The sequence below is a fragment of the Octopus bimaculoides genome, chromosome 14 (assembly GCF_046866305.1).
Source record: "Octopus bimaculoides isolate indiv1 chromosome 14, ASM4686630v1, whole genome shotgun sequence".
In the NCBI taxonomy this organism is placed as follows: domain Eukaryota; kingdom Metazoa; phylum Mollusca; class Cephalopoda; order Octopoda; family Octopodidae; genus Octopus; species Octopus bimaculoides.
In genome coordinates this window covers 35,495,245-35,511,756 of record NC_142941.1, presented here as the reverse complement: position 1 = coordinate 35,511,756, position 16,512 = coordinate 35,495,245, and the positions used below count along the sequence as shown (strand labels likewise).

The 16,512-nt window shown below is 28.9% G+C and overlaps 1 long non-coding RNA gene across 5 annotated transcripts in view; it reads right to left on the bottom strand.

The window, feature by feature from the left end:
* Positions 1 to 16,512, bottom strand: part of LOC149132684 (uncharacterized) — a 451,111-nt gene that overhangs the window by 208,026 nt on the left and 226,573 nt on the right. The window contains exon 5 of one of the 5 annotated variants that reach the window (XR_016244287.1): positions 1,234 to 1,359. The exons of the other annotated variants lie outside the window; for them this stretch is intronic. This is a non-coding gene — a long non-coding RNA (uncharacterized LOC149132684). Of the gene's footprint in view, positions 1 to 1,233; positions 1,360 to 16,512 lie in introns of those variants that run through there. 5 annotated transcript variants of the gene reach the window in all.

The following is a 16,512-nucleotide window of genomic DNA, read 5'->3' as shown; positions in this document are numbered from 1 at the left end:
ATTCATGCACTTATGACCAAATTATATTGGAATATATGTGTCTATACCGAAAAACATACATATACGCAAACATACACAGACACAAACATACATTACTACAAGATACATCATGCACTTAAATTTACACATGCACACTCATATACATTTATACACATAAATAAGAATTTATATACTTCCCATATGTATTTACATACACTCACATTTAAACAGCTACACATGTTACCAGGTTGATATATATGAGAAAGCATATCTATACAGTGGTATAAGAAAGTACAATTTCTCACGTATATATTCATATGCTCAAGCATACACATAATTATGTGTATACAGATACTTAAACACACACTTTCATATACATAACTTCATTAAACATATACACAAATCCCAGTACCTCTCTGATAAGTGGGAAGGATTTTAGGAAATAGGTTTCTCTGCAAGGATAAAGAATAAATCTGAAGATATATGTGTATATATATATAGGTACTTTATAAACAGTTTGGTAAGTGGCATTCCTAAAAATCTTGGCCCTTCACTCATCTTTGTAACTTGTGAATTTCTGCCAATTAATTAAAAAAAAGATATATATATATATATATATATATATATATATATATATATATATGTGCAGAAATGTGTTATGTATATGTATGGATATGTATATAGATGTGCATGCTTGTGTGTACATTTGTAGCAGTGCATGCAGGTGTATCTGCATGTGTATTCGTCAAAACTCATGAAAACCTTACAGTTCAAATACATTAGTTAAAATTGCAATCACAAATAAGTTTATACCATTGGTTGAAGTTCCTTACCATCTACATCTCTGGGAACTTCACTGAAAACTCATTGCATCAACCACCAACAATTTCTTTATCTTCATCATCATTATTACCATCATCAATTTCATCATCATCATCGTCATCAGAGGGGCGAGATCAGACGAAGTCAGTAGAATGTCTAACTGAGTGTCTTATGGTATTTAGTTACGCTATTTTACATGCTGGATCCACAAACCACAGAGGGCATCTTAGCCTTTCATTTGTAGTAGGCTTGGGTGAGACAAAAGCATTGGCTGCTCCTACACTCTTTCCCAAACAAATATTTGTGGTTACACTGTCTCAGAAATCATTGTCATCATCACCACTATCATCATCATCATCATCATCATAGTAGCAAATTCGTAGAATCGGTAGAGCATCAAGCAAGGATATTTTGTGACAGTTCAAATGTCCATTATGTTCCAGGTTTAAATACTGCCAAGGTCAACTTTGCTTATGTCCTTCTGGGTTTGATAAAATAATAATACCAGTCACATACTCAGGTTTGGCAAGGTTGAATTAATCAACTACACAGCTTTCTCTTCACGGACCAAAAAAAAACAAAACAAAAAAAAAGCAAGAAAGAAATAAAGAAAAATTGTCGCTACATGTACCTGTGTTTGAAATGATAATTGCAAAAATAATCATCATTAACAGTATTAATAAAATAAATCTCACACACACACACACACACACACATGGACCTACCTAGTGCAATTACAACAATTTCTAGAAAGGGAAAAAAAAAAGAAAAATTCCAAAAGCAAAGAAAGAAAGAAACACAAGATAAATCACAGACTATAATGATGTTTGTTATTTATGGTTTTGTTATTGTTTTATTACATCCTCAACCCACCATGACCACCACCACCAATGCTATATTCTTTAACAAGCATTGTTGTTGTTATTAGATAGTTCAAATTTTATTTGTTTTAATTTTGTTTAATTTGTCTTTTAAACTTTCATTTTATTGTCTGTTATTTTCTGTTTTTTTTTTCTGTTTACATCTTTTCTTTATATTTTTGAACTGTTATTGTTGTTGTTTTTCACCATTCCTCTCACTACCACCATCACCACAACCATTGTTTATTTGTAATTGTTTTTGTTTAACTTTCTTGGTCTTATTTTAAAAAAAAACAGTTTTCTCTTCTTCTCCCCACTCAGTCTCTCACACACTGTCTACCCCCATCATCCATCTCATTGTTTCTTTGACTATGAAGAAATTCAAATTATTTTTTATGTTTGTATGTTATTTTTTATGTTTATGGGGATTTGTTTGTTTGTTTGTTTGTTTGTTACTTTTTATCTTCCTAACAAAATTGCTGTGATGTAGTCTGCATGTTTGTTTATTTGTTTGTGAATCAATAAATACTACTAAAAACAAAAAAGACTTTTAAAATACAAAAATATTTTTTCGAATTTTATAGATGATGATAATAATAATAATAATAATAATATTAATAATAATAATAATAAGTTTACTGATGATTAGAAAATTTCATTTTAACATTTCACCTGTTGGTTTTTCTATTTTATTTATGTATGTGTGGTTTTCAGTACATTTATTTTTATTTTTGTTCTCAGTACATTTTCATAGCATTATTATTACTCTGTTTCAATATATTATTACTACTGAGGAGAAAAAATAGTAAGGAAAACTCCATAATACTCTTTTTAGATCAAACCCTTTTTGTCCACCCCTTCCTTCATTCAAAACAAAATTAGCAGCTTTGTGCTTAATTTAAGTAAAAAAAATCATTGTAGTCACTATGTATTTCAGCTGTTATAATGATTAATAACTGCACACGTGTGTACACACACACACACACACACAGATACAGATACATTGAAGAGCTATTAGAGTCTGACAAGTTGTCCATAAAGCTATGCACTTTAAGGATGCGAAGTCATTGGTCACTCTATGACCAGACATATACTTAACTGAATATAAATACATTACTGCTCTATGCTTTAGAGTGTGCTTCTTTTTTGAATATATGATATATATATATATATATATATATATATATATAAAACAAATAATAAATGAGTATAAGCATATATACGTACAGGTATGTGCATACCTATGTCTACCTGTATATATAGGTGCATATCTGGGTATAGGACATTGCAAACAAAACGTAGACAAAAAAATAATAATAACCAGAATACAGAACACACACAGGCCACATAGAGAACATTTTCCTTCATCAGCTACTCCCATTCTAACACAGGCGTTTATATATATATATATATATATATATATATATATATATGTATATATATACTTACTTGGAAAAGGATACGTGGCATTCGATCATATAACAATATAAATAATATATAAATATATGCATATATCCATACATATATGTACATACCTACATCTATATGTATACATACATGCATATATGGGTACAGGACATCACAAAAAAACGTTAAACACAATGAGAAACGAAACTCATTGTGTTTAACGTTTTTTGTGATGTCCTGTACCCATATATGCATGTATGTATACATATAGATGTAGGTATGTACATATATGTATGGATACATGCATATATTTATATATTATTTATATTATATATATGTGTGTGTATGTGTTTATGTACATATGGTGAAGGTGATTGGCCTGGTGGTTATATTGTTGCATTTACAATCTTAAGATCATGATTTTTGATTCTCAAACCAGGAGTTGCACTGCATTCTTGGACAGAACACTTCATATCATGTTGTTCCAATCCACTCAGCAGTAAATGAGTTTCAGTGATAGCTGGGAAGTTAACACTGTGATGGACTGGTATTCCATCCAGTGGATAGTGTTGTAATCTCAGTCACTCATACACCATGAAAACCAGATTAGGCTCTGGTAGTATGAGACTTAAGTGTTATGACAGATCTGCATAAGGATATATACATATATATATTTATGTATTTAGTTGTATGAAAAGACAAGCAACATTATCTTTTGGCTCATCCTACAGGACCCATTTTCAATACACCTAGTAGAATTTATACATTCGAAGCTGTTGGAAAAGATTCATTTTATTGCTGCAACAAGGAGATTCCTCATATTTGTGGATTAAACAAATGCAACAAACTGAAAAACTCAGAGTAGTGAGATCACGCTAGGTTAATTATCTTTATGTGCACACACATATAAACACATATATGTAGACCTATATATATATATATATATATATATATATACATATATTCTTCTGTGTATTCATATCAATCCATGTGTATGTATCTATATATATGCATGTATATATGTATGTATGCATGTATATATATATATATATATATATATATATATATATATATATGTATATATATATAGATATATATATGATATATAGGTATATAAATATATTTATGTGTATTTTTACATATAAATGTATGCATATATAAAAATATTTGTATGCACACTATACACACACACACACACACACACACACACACACACACACACACACACTCTACATACCTGTGAGTGCATAGTAACCACTTTGGTATTACACATACACAAACACTTAAAATACAGTGTCCAACAAAAAGTTTTGTTTTTCTAGTATAAAAACAAGTGATCCAATCCAAAAGATAAATAAATGAGCCTAGCTGTTCTTATAAGGGTTAAAGTTATTAAGCACAACTAAGAAGGCTGCTGGTTAAGTTCCATTTATTTATTTTTGTTTCACTAATTCTTTTCAGTTGCCACAGTTAAAATACAAACTAGCCTATTGTCATTGAAATAGACAAGATGTTACTCCCTGGTGAAGTGATTCCATGATTGTCTTTTGATTCCTAATTGTAGCTATTCACACACTGTGCTAAATGCCTTTGAGATATTTGATAGCAATGTCAAATATCAAATGTCATGGTATTATTCTGTTATTGGTTTCAGCCAGAGGCTGTGGCCATGCTGGAGCACTGCCATTAGCATCAATGCTTGCATTTTTTTTTTTTTTAAGACTCATTTCCCAGCCTTGTCTCTGGGGTCAGTTCCAGGTGAACTAGTGAGTTTTACAGAGCTGCCCTTCTTTGCATTTCTTGCCGTGATGTGGGTTCATTTATTCGATTTCTTCTATAAACTTCAAGCGTTCTGCCTTGCCACAAAAGAAATAAGATGGTCAAGGCAGTTGAACATCAGATGACATGCATGCATTTCTGTGTATTATAAATTCAGGCCTCTTAATTTTGATTCCAACTGAATTCACTTATTCTTTTATCATCTCCCTGCAAATAAAATAAAAAAGCTCCCTCTGCCTTTCCTACCACAACTACAGTTGCCTCTACTGCTGATCTTATGGCACTTTCACTCAGGCTCACTTGATCTGTTCAGGTTAAGCCAACCTAATCCACTCCCCCAACCACCACCACTTCTTTTCAGTAACTCATATAACATCCAACCCCATCTTCTACTCTAGAAGCAACAATAACTGCTTCACTTACACCCTTTTCTCTCAAACATTTGTCTTCAGGAATCTAACCCTCCCCTTCCCCATAACCCCACCACTTGCTTTTTGTGTATGTGTGTGCACGCATATAATTGTGTACACACACACACACACACACACACACACACATATATTATTTAAAAGAGTTCCAACTCTGTTTTTTATGTTTTATTTATATTCTTATAAAATTAATGTGGGATATAGAATATGGAATATATAATATAAATAGTAAAATGAAATGAAGTATTGAATGTCTTATTGAATATATGAAATATTGAGTATTAAATATATATAAGGACTAGTATACTTTCCTGCTTTAAAGTCTGACAGTGTATATATATATATATATATATATATATATATATATATATATATATATATATATATATATATATATACACATATATATACATATATATATATATATATATATATATATATACACATATATATACATATATATATATATATATATGTATGTATGTATGTATGTATGTATGTATATATATATTAACAATATACTGAGTAAATTCAACTGACAAAGTAAATTCCTATCCCACTGAACCAAAACCGACAGAACTCCCAAAACATTCACTCTTTCTGCAAAAATGATGTGACTTTATGCCATTGCACCTAACAAGAAACTAAAAACAAGCTAAAAAATCATATTTTTTCCCGAATGGCAAAATTGGTAGATCCTCATATAATATTAAGTCTCATTACTCAAGAATCTGGGTTCAAATTCTGTCAGGATCATGTTTTCTTTCCCATTTCTTTACTCCTATATCATTAAATTGTTGGTACACTCTTTCTTTATAAACCTTTATCTTCACCCCCAACCAATGCTTCTCTCATGAAAAATTGAACCCTGAACAACTTAGTCAGCAGTTATATTGTTATTATATTACTTAACTTCGTTTTAATGCCTTTGGTAAAACAAAAAAATTATATATGGAGCAAAGAACATCACCCCAAAGCCCCGTCAACCTTCCTCTTTAGTGCCCCTTTTGAAATAATAGGGCTTTTGTGCCCTTTTTAAAAGACTTCCATTATTTCATTATTTTAATTTAATTTAGTTTGTTTCATTATATGTATGTCGGTAAGAATGAATATGTATGTGTGTGTATCTATATGCATACATACATTTGTGCACATACATACATACATATATCTTTATATATATGTATATACATGTGAGTGTTTATATATATATATATGATGATAGATAAATAGATAGATAATTTTTGGATCTTTTGTTTCCTTTCTTCTAACTAATCAATATAAATGGAACATACAGAATGATCAAATAAATCTGGGACTTTTCCATTCTTTGTTTTTTGTCAATATACTTTAATTCAGTCTCTAATTTGCTTTCAAATCATCAGTTGTTTCTATTTATATATTTGTTTTGTTTTCTTTTTTGTTGGAGGGGGGGGGGGGGGGTTAATTTTCCTTTTTTTTTTTTTTGTTTTACAAATGTTTTCTATTAATTTTATTGTATTATTATTATTATTATTATTATTATTATTATTATTATATTTGATTATTATTTCTTTTGCCCTTGCTTTGACTTATTAATAACCTGGTCTTTATCATTATTATTATTACAAAAGAAATCATCATTATTATCATCATCATCATCATCACTATTTTACATTTTAATGATAATAATAATAATAATAATAACAATTATATTATTGTTATTATTCCAATTTTCGAAGTGTTTGCAAATAGTTTTTGGCTATTAGATGCTACGATCATCATGAAATCCCCACCAAAATGTTTAGATTGTTTATTGTTTGCAAATCAAATCCTGAAATATCTCAGTATTATTGTTCCAAAAATGGAAGAGGGTGAGGCTGAGTTGAGGCAGATAGAAGAATGAAGTGAATGGGGTTGCAGGGGTTATCAAAGAAGAAGAAAAAGGTGTAAACATACAAAAAATAATAATTTTTTTTGCTTGTTTTTGGTTTCTAACCCTTCTCTCCCCCTATTCTTCAGCCTCTCTACTCCCTGTCTCTTTCTTTTTTCCTCGCATACTCTCTGAAGTTTCACTGATTTCATAATCTCACTTTTTCTCTCCCACTGTCTTTGACTCTTAGTTCTTCCCTATCTCTGTCATTCTCTCTTTCTGTCTCTAACACACACACACCTATATATAAACACATGCAAACAGACATATTTAAAAGTATAACTGCCATGCTTTCTTTTAGTGCTCTCTCTCTCTCTCTCTCTCTCTCTCTCTCTCTCTCTGTTAGTGAAATACATATCTTTTTCTACTATTTTACTATTTCTTCACTACAGCTGCATAATCACACACACACACACAATAAGGTTTTCTCTTTTGTGAATTTAAACTGCTTTCATTCTCTTTTTTACACTACACACACCAACACACATAGACATTCCTCCTATTTCTTTTTTACTCACAAGACATACTCTGTTTTTTTGTCTTCCTTGTTTTGTATGTTTTGTAGTTTCTCTCTCTCATGTACATTGTCTGTCTGTCTGTCTCTCTCTCTCTCTCTCTTTATATATATATATATATATATATATATATATATATATATATATATATATATATATATATATATATATCAATGCATACATTTTATGCTTATCCTCCATTTCCCAACCTGCTCTTCATTTTTATCATGTATTTGCCCCACTCTCCTTGTGCACATACACACACACTTATTTTCTATTTTTCTTAACTACACATCTGTGTAGATGATGAGAGATAGAAATATTTTGTCTCTTTTCATTCTTTATGTTTCCCTCTTCCAAATCAAGCAATTCTCTTCTTCAATCTCCTTTGTTTTATCTTTTCCCTTGTCAGTTTTTCATTCATATCATTTAAAACTTTTATCAAATTACTATTTTTGTTGTGTTTCTTTTGTAAAATTTCTGCCTCATTTTTTCATCAAACACTTTTTTTTTTTTAACAGTGCACATTTCATTTTTTAAATATGCACTTTTTATTTTTTATCAATGCACATTTTATTTTTTGGCAATGCATGCTCATTTGATTTTTTCAACAGCAGATTTTTTGACATTTTAGCAACACACTTTTGACATTTTAGCATCACACTTTTGACTTTTTTAGAATTACACTTTTGCACATTTGTACAATATATTTTGACATTCTAGCACCAAAATTTGTTGACTTTTACAAACATACAGTTGAAACGTCTTGCAATAGTTTTCAAAATTGACAAAACACTTTTTAGTTATATTATTTCCATCATTATTATTATTTTGTAGCACTATACTGTATCTTTTTAGCAATACACATTTGATCTTCCAGCAACACACACTTAACCTTTTAGCTGTGCACTTTTGAATTTTTTTTCTTTCATTTTGCAAATACACTTCGTTTGTTTTGTTTTTTTAGCAGTACACTTTTGACATTTTAGCAAGACACTTGATTTTTTAGCAATACATTTTACGTTAAGAAATTTCTACAGTATACTTTAGATATTTTTGCAGCACAATTTTGAGTTTTTATTCATTTTGTTTTTGCCTTTTTTTATTGTCTTCTTATATCATCCCATTTTCTCTATTTTGTTTTTCCTCTCTCATTATGCTCTGTCTTGTTCTGTGTTTGTTCCCCAACTTTATTCTTGTGTTTATCTCTCTCTTCAATGCTATTATTTTTATATTTTTCACACATTTTCTTATACACACATATCAATATGCACACATATAAGCACACATTTACTCTCTCTCTCTCTCTCTCTGTTCCTCTTTCTCTCTTTTAAACTCTTATACCTGCTAATTTACTATTGGTTTAGTATTTACTCTTCACCACTCATTCAAGCTCTCTGTTTCTCTCATCCTCATGCCTGCCTGTCTGTCTCTGTCTGTCTGTGTATCTCTATGTATTACATGTTGACATATATGTTTTGTTTCACAATCCCATCTCCTGTCAATATTTTTCTCTGTTTCCATCTGATCTCTTAAACCAAATGTTACAATTTATTACCATTAATCTCCATAACTTCCATCCAATTATCAGGACCATTAGTGCCCAAAGGTATCGTAGTCTCAATATTCCCCACTACAGCCGCCTACTACATGCACACACACACACACACCACACACACACATGCACACACACACACTCATGCACACAACAACAACCTTTCCAGAAAACTTTATCAAGCAAGTTTGGTACATTAATTGCACAGTAAGATGATACACACATACACATATATGTATACATGCACACACATAAACTCACACACACATACGTATATGTACATATATACAAACAAACATATAATTTTCATTTATACAAAGGACACTGCCTTGACTTAATTTAAAAAAAAATTTCAACAAAATTTTTCTTAGCTTTCCATATTTTGTTACTGGTGACTTGTTTTGGCATGCATCGTAGAGCAAGTGGTAAGCTCCTTGGCAAGCCAAGATTTCATCGCAGTTTCAATTCCCTGTTGAAACCAGTTCACTTTACTTACATTTTCACTTCACTTATGCTGCTAAATACCTTTCATAAAAAATTCATGATCATCATATTTCCCCATATTCCCATACCTTAAAAAATATAGGGCCCTCATGCTTAATCAAATTGAACCTAGTGTTGGTGAGTGGCAAAATTGCCATGAAGCCATAGGTTGAAAAACGATAATTGTTGTTGGATGGATCAAATCAATGAGCCAGTTTATGTTTCTGCTTGTGGTGACCACCTCCACTGAACTTTACATCATTATTACTTTTCAGGTAGATATAAACATTCCACTGCATTCTGCTTCCATCTTTTCCATTAAAACCTAAGGCTTTGTGTCTACATAAGACACCCTCCACCCACCACTTATATTATCTATGAAGGAAAGAGGAGGGACAAAGTGACGATCAAGTTGTATAAGTAAAGCTAGCGAAGTTCCTAATGAGAGATGTTATCTGTGACTTTGGTTTCAGATAAGTCCTCTTGTTGGAAACCATTCTACTCATCCCCACTCACACAAACTAGTGCTCTTTGAAGAGGCATGAACATCACAAACCCCCATCTCCCTTCCCCAATCCCAATCTCTTTATAAGGTATAGGGCTTTGTGCTTAACAAATGTAACCAATATAAATTTGAGTAAAATTTAGAAAAAAAGGAAAAAAATCAAAAAGGAAAGAATAGAAAAATCATAAAGTCAAAATAAAAATTTTGAAGACTTTTGTTATTTTTTAGTTGTGTGTGTGTGTGTGTGTGTATATATATATATATATATATATATATATATATATATATATATATATATGTATATATATAATCTTGTAAAGTTAAAAGAAAAATTGAAAAATGCAACCACAAATGTTTTCCTCCCATTCATAATTTTCTCTTCTGCATGGAATTCTTTGCATTTGAACTGGTGTCCCACCTCTCTGTATCAAATACATATTTATTAATCAATACATGTTGACACAAAAGTTGATTTTGAATGTAATATATGGTAAGGGATCCATAGGAATCCTAGTTATTTGTGGGTGGGTTGGATCCCGGTGGGGAATGAAAAGATTATTATTTTTTTTTTGTGTATGTATGCGTGTGTTTTTTCTATTCATTGAAATAAATATCTTTGTTGACAAAGAACAGTTATCGCCAAATTATACAACCATTTTACTCAAAAGCTCACAGCTAACATTTCATTCTTTCTTATATATATATTTTTTTTTCACTTCCTAATTACATCAGCTATTTTGTTAAAAAGAAAAGTTTGTTAATAAAAAAAAAATTAATCATAAAATAAAAATTAAATTGTAATGTTCTGCCTTAAAATGAAAACACAATGGATCCAAGCTTTTTACAAATAATTTATATAACCATCATTTTCATTATCATTATTATTATTATCAATTTTATTATTTTCTCAATATATATATTATAGTATAGTATATTGTATCATAAGTTAGTAAAGTAAGTGCATTTAATATAGATGCCAGATTTAGGGCTGGGTTGTCAATGAGACAATTGCCAAAGCAAAAACTTAAAGTCTGCAATAGAGTAGGTAAGTACCTCTCAGATATTTTGAATGTTTCTCTATAAACCCATCTTCAATGCTCCATAGGAAGCCCCTTTTCAAAAGCACTGCTAAATAGGAAGATGGACTGCTTAGTTACAGTTAAATGTCAATACATTAGCAGTCTCTCTATTGTAATTTATAAGAGCAATTTTGTTCTTGCTCAAGACAAAATTATTTAAACTTTGTGAACTCATTACATTAGCCTAGACTAATAGATTGAATTTGTTAAAATCTTTCTCTCTATCTCATATCTATATTTATATATAAAAGGGAGAGATATCAATCTGGTAAACTTAGTACTTCCATAGAAAGGATGAATGTCAGGTTAAAATTAGACTATTGTATAATTAGATTTATTCATCTTCATACAACATGGCCACAGTGTTTCTCCAAATGCATATTTGCTAAGCTTCATCAGAGGAAAAAACTGGAACTGTGTAATTGTACACTTCCTTCAAACACCATCACCTTGTTGTAGGATAAGACTATATAATTATATTCTTTAAAGCTGATTGTATATATATTTATATATACTAGCTTAAAAGCTTGCTTCTGCAGAGAGCTAATTGGGCCAAGAGCTAAATAGCATGCCTATAATACGTCTATAATGACTATATGCCCTGGTGATGTTTGATCAGAGGTTAAGGCTGGATGAGAATTAATTCTGTAATGCAATCATTCTATTGTTCCAATCCCAAGTTGAATTCCAACTGTTGGCCTATTTGTCGCAAAGTTCTTATCTCAATGTAAAATTAACAAAGTGAATGTCATATATCTCCCCCTTGAACTCTGATGTCATCTGACTAATGCCAACCAAGATGGCATGAATCAGTCAAGCTTTACCTGCTAGAAATAGCAACCCAAATGCTTTTAAATCAGATCCCAATGTTGGATATTCAAGAACCAAATGAAGGGCAGATTTTCAATCTCAGATCATCCTGATTCCAAAAAGGTATAATATGTCTATGTAGAGCAAATGTAGACTGAAATACAGGGGTCCCATATGGACAGACAGAATTTTACTTTTATTATTACAGATATATATATATATATTGATATATGCTACCTAACACTCATTCGTTACAATTTCCAAAATATGAAGATATAGATTAGATGACTATAATTACCAATAAGATACAGTATATTACTTTACATTAGAGTACTTGTTCATTATTGTACTGTTGAAATATGCAATGTTACACACCCATTGCAATCTAGCTACTACTGCAATGACCTTCCTAACTCAGATAATTGCATTCCATTCCATTTGTATAGTTCTGACACTCTCCAATTTGAGAGCTACTGACTTAAGTATCATTTCTTTACAAAACCTCAAAATAATCAGAATGGAGGCAAATCTTTGGAGAAAATGTTAAATAGATAGTAAACTAGCTATTTTGATTAATTCTAAATGAGCAAACTGGATATAATATAATAGAATATTCTTCTGTAAAGATGCCACATTATGAACATACTGAAACTATATGGTGTTCAATGCTGATGAGTTTTGTAATACATAGTTTGTTAGTAGGTTTCTGCAACTATAAATTGACTGGCTTTTCACAATTTCTGGAGAAAAAGATATAGGTTAGGGTGACTACCTTTCATTTGGATACTGGATTTATTAAATAAATGACTGGGTATTTCAAGGAAATAAGTGTTTTGTGTGTGCGTGCATTTGTGTTTATATTTTACCACTTTAAAATATTACCTTAAAGTAAATGCTAACTTTTGTTATAAAGTAACTGAAAGTAATGAGTAGATTGTAAACCAGAAAAAAAAAAAAATATTGCATCTTACTGGTTGAGGCTTTTGTTTTTTCTCTTTGATTCCAGCCCTGTATATAGTATATATTTGCTTAACCCTCTCAACATCATAAGAAACTCCTGTCTAGTTTCAAGTAAATTAATCTTGATATCAAAGAATTTAAAGGGACTTAGTAAGATGACTAACTTTTCCTTTAGAAAATATCAAAAAGGTTCTTAAACAAAATTATGATTGAAGGTTCAAATATGAATTGATAAATTTTAAAAAGCAAAACTTAGTAACGTACAACTGGAGGTAGTCTTGAAGAGATTGCTCCCAAAAGAGTTGAAGAGGTAAGTCCTAATCAAGGTAAATAAATACACACACACACACATTATATGAACAAAAAGGTAAATAGAAGTTGTTTTATTAGTGATATATTTCCTACATCACAAGGACAAGCACAGCTAAATGGCTAAGTTTCTTTTATAAGCCTGAGCTGGCATGCCTGATCTCAATGCATAGTTTCTTGAGCAAGTACCTTTTACCATAAGCTCAAGTCAACCCAAATCTTGTAAGCAAAACAGGGTAGATGAAAACTATTAGGAAACCAATCAATGGCATTTTACATATAATGGTTTCGAATTTTGGCTCAAGTCCAGTAATTGACCCCAGTGCTGAGTGCCAAAGAACAGGCTTGTCATTCACTGGCACACCATATTCCCTGAGAATATTTAAGGGGTATACTCATAACAATAGAATACTATTGTATCAGTACCTAATTCAATGTGTAAACTATTCCTCTGACTAAATATTTGTAACACTCATTTAGAAAAATGCTGAAGACCAATTTATATTTTACAGTCTTTATAGTAGCATCTTATTTAAATCAGCTTTGCAGCAAAAAAGGGAAATAAACAGAGAAAATACAATAGATAACATCAAGTGAGAACAGTGAAAGATGTGTAGTATTGTATATTTAGTGATAGAAGAGATGTTTGTATGTCTAGCACTGTGTGTGTGTATATATATATATATCCATATGATGTACTTCTGGTGATCTCGCTGGCTTCTGTGGGGAAGAATTTTCATCTCACTCTGATAATAATTGTTTTAACACAACTTCTCCATAGGAGATGTTATCTCAGAGCATATACAGCAGTGACTAGCCTATCAACATGTATATTCATTAAGTATGATATATATATATATATATATATATATATATATATATATTTATTAATTATATGGCTTTGATTACTTATTGAAGACATTTCACTTTCCGGCATTTATACACTCTTATGGTAAAGATACTTGGGCATAAAAGCATAACATCCCATTTCTACATAGCATCACTCTGAATAAATTATAGGACCTTTCCTGTGCTCACTCAAAGAATTCAGTGTTAATAGTGCTAGTAGCCTCATTAGTATGGTGTAGTAGTAATGTTATCAAGAGAGGTGCTAGAATTAATATAATAATAATAATAATAATATTGGGGTATAGTGAAGAAGCATCCATAGTTCTCGTGTATGTATAATAATAATAATAATGTTTATAATGATGATCATTCCAATTTTTTTGTCAGTGGTCCTTTTTATTCATGTTACTATCTTATCTAATCAACATTTGTAACACTGATCATGCTCTGTAATTCTTGTATACCTGTGGCATTGTAACATTAGCTACTGAAACAGTATGAGTTTTAAAATAAAGTAAAATCTTGACCATTGTTTTAGAGAATATATATATATATATATATATATATATATATATATATAAAATGTGTATTTCTAGTTACTGTGTGTAAAGTCTACTATGGTATACTGTATACATATAGTGAAGTGCAGATAATGTGGAATGGATAGAAATGTTGTTGTAGCAACTCTGAAATTTGTAACACACTTCATGTTCTCTGCCACTCATATGCAAACAAAAGATGACTGCTTGTATTACAGGATAGTTTATTGTAAGGTTTGAATTTTGTTCCTTATAAAAAAAAAATATTAAGCATGTACACTTCTACTGAAAATTACTCATGTTTAGTGTGTGTGTGTGTACCTCTGGTTTTCTTTCTGAATGCTGGCATTCATACTTTTGTTTAATTGATTTTGAATTTAATTTTTGAGTGATTCTTTTATATGTATTGCAAAATTTAAGTTTTATTCTTCACACACACACATGTATATGTGTGTGTGTGTGCGTGTGTATATATATATATATATATAAATATATATAAATGTACATATATTATCGATATAGATATAATATTTATATATATGCAATATATATATATCATATTTATATACATATTCATATATAACATGTTTAAATATAAAATGTTCATGTATATAATATTTATATGTGAAATATTTATGTATGTAATATCTATACATATACATATACACATATACATATATATATATATATACACATATACATATATATATATATACACATATACATATATATATATATATATATATATAATATTTATATATATATATAAATATATATATATATAATATTTATATATATATAAATATATATATATAATATTTATATATATATAAATATATATATATTTATATATATATATAAATATATATATATATAATATTTATATATATATAAATATATATATTTATACATATATAAATATATATAATATTTATACATATATAAATATATATAATATTTATACATATATAAATATATATAATATTTATACATATATAAATATATATAATATTTATACATATATAAATATATATAATATTTATACATATATAAATATATATAATATTTATACATATATAAATATATATAATATTTATACATATATAAATATATATAATATTTATACATATATAAATATATATAATATTTATACATATATAAATATATATAATATTTATACATATATAAATATATATAATATTTATACATATATAAATATATATAATATTTATACATATATAAATATATATAATATTTATACATATATATATATACATATATATATATATATATATATGTATATATAAATGTATATAATATTTATACATATATATAATATTTGTACACACAGATGATATATATATATATATATATATATATGTATGTATATTATATATATATATCATATTATATATATATATATATATATATATATATATATATATATATATATATATATATATATATTATATTTATATAATTTATTTTGTAAAAGGTAGAGGCTCCACTTTTTGAGTGATTGTTTTTTCATCTCATTCAAATATTCACGCATTTCTGTATTTGTGACCTTCTCAAAATTTTCTCATTGCTCAAGAAGTTTAAATTTTTATAACGCAAGATCTGATATATCATATCTTACTCATATCATTTTCATATCACCTCAATACCATGTGTGTATATGTGTGTGTGTATATATATATATATATATATATATATATATA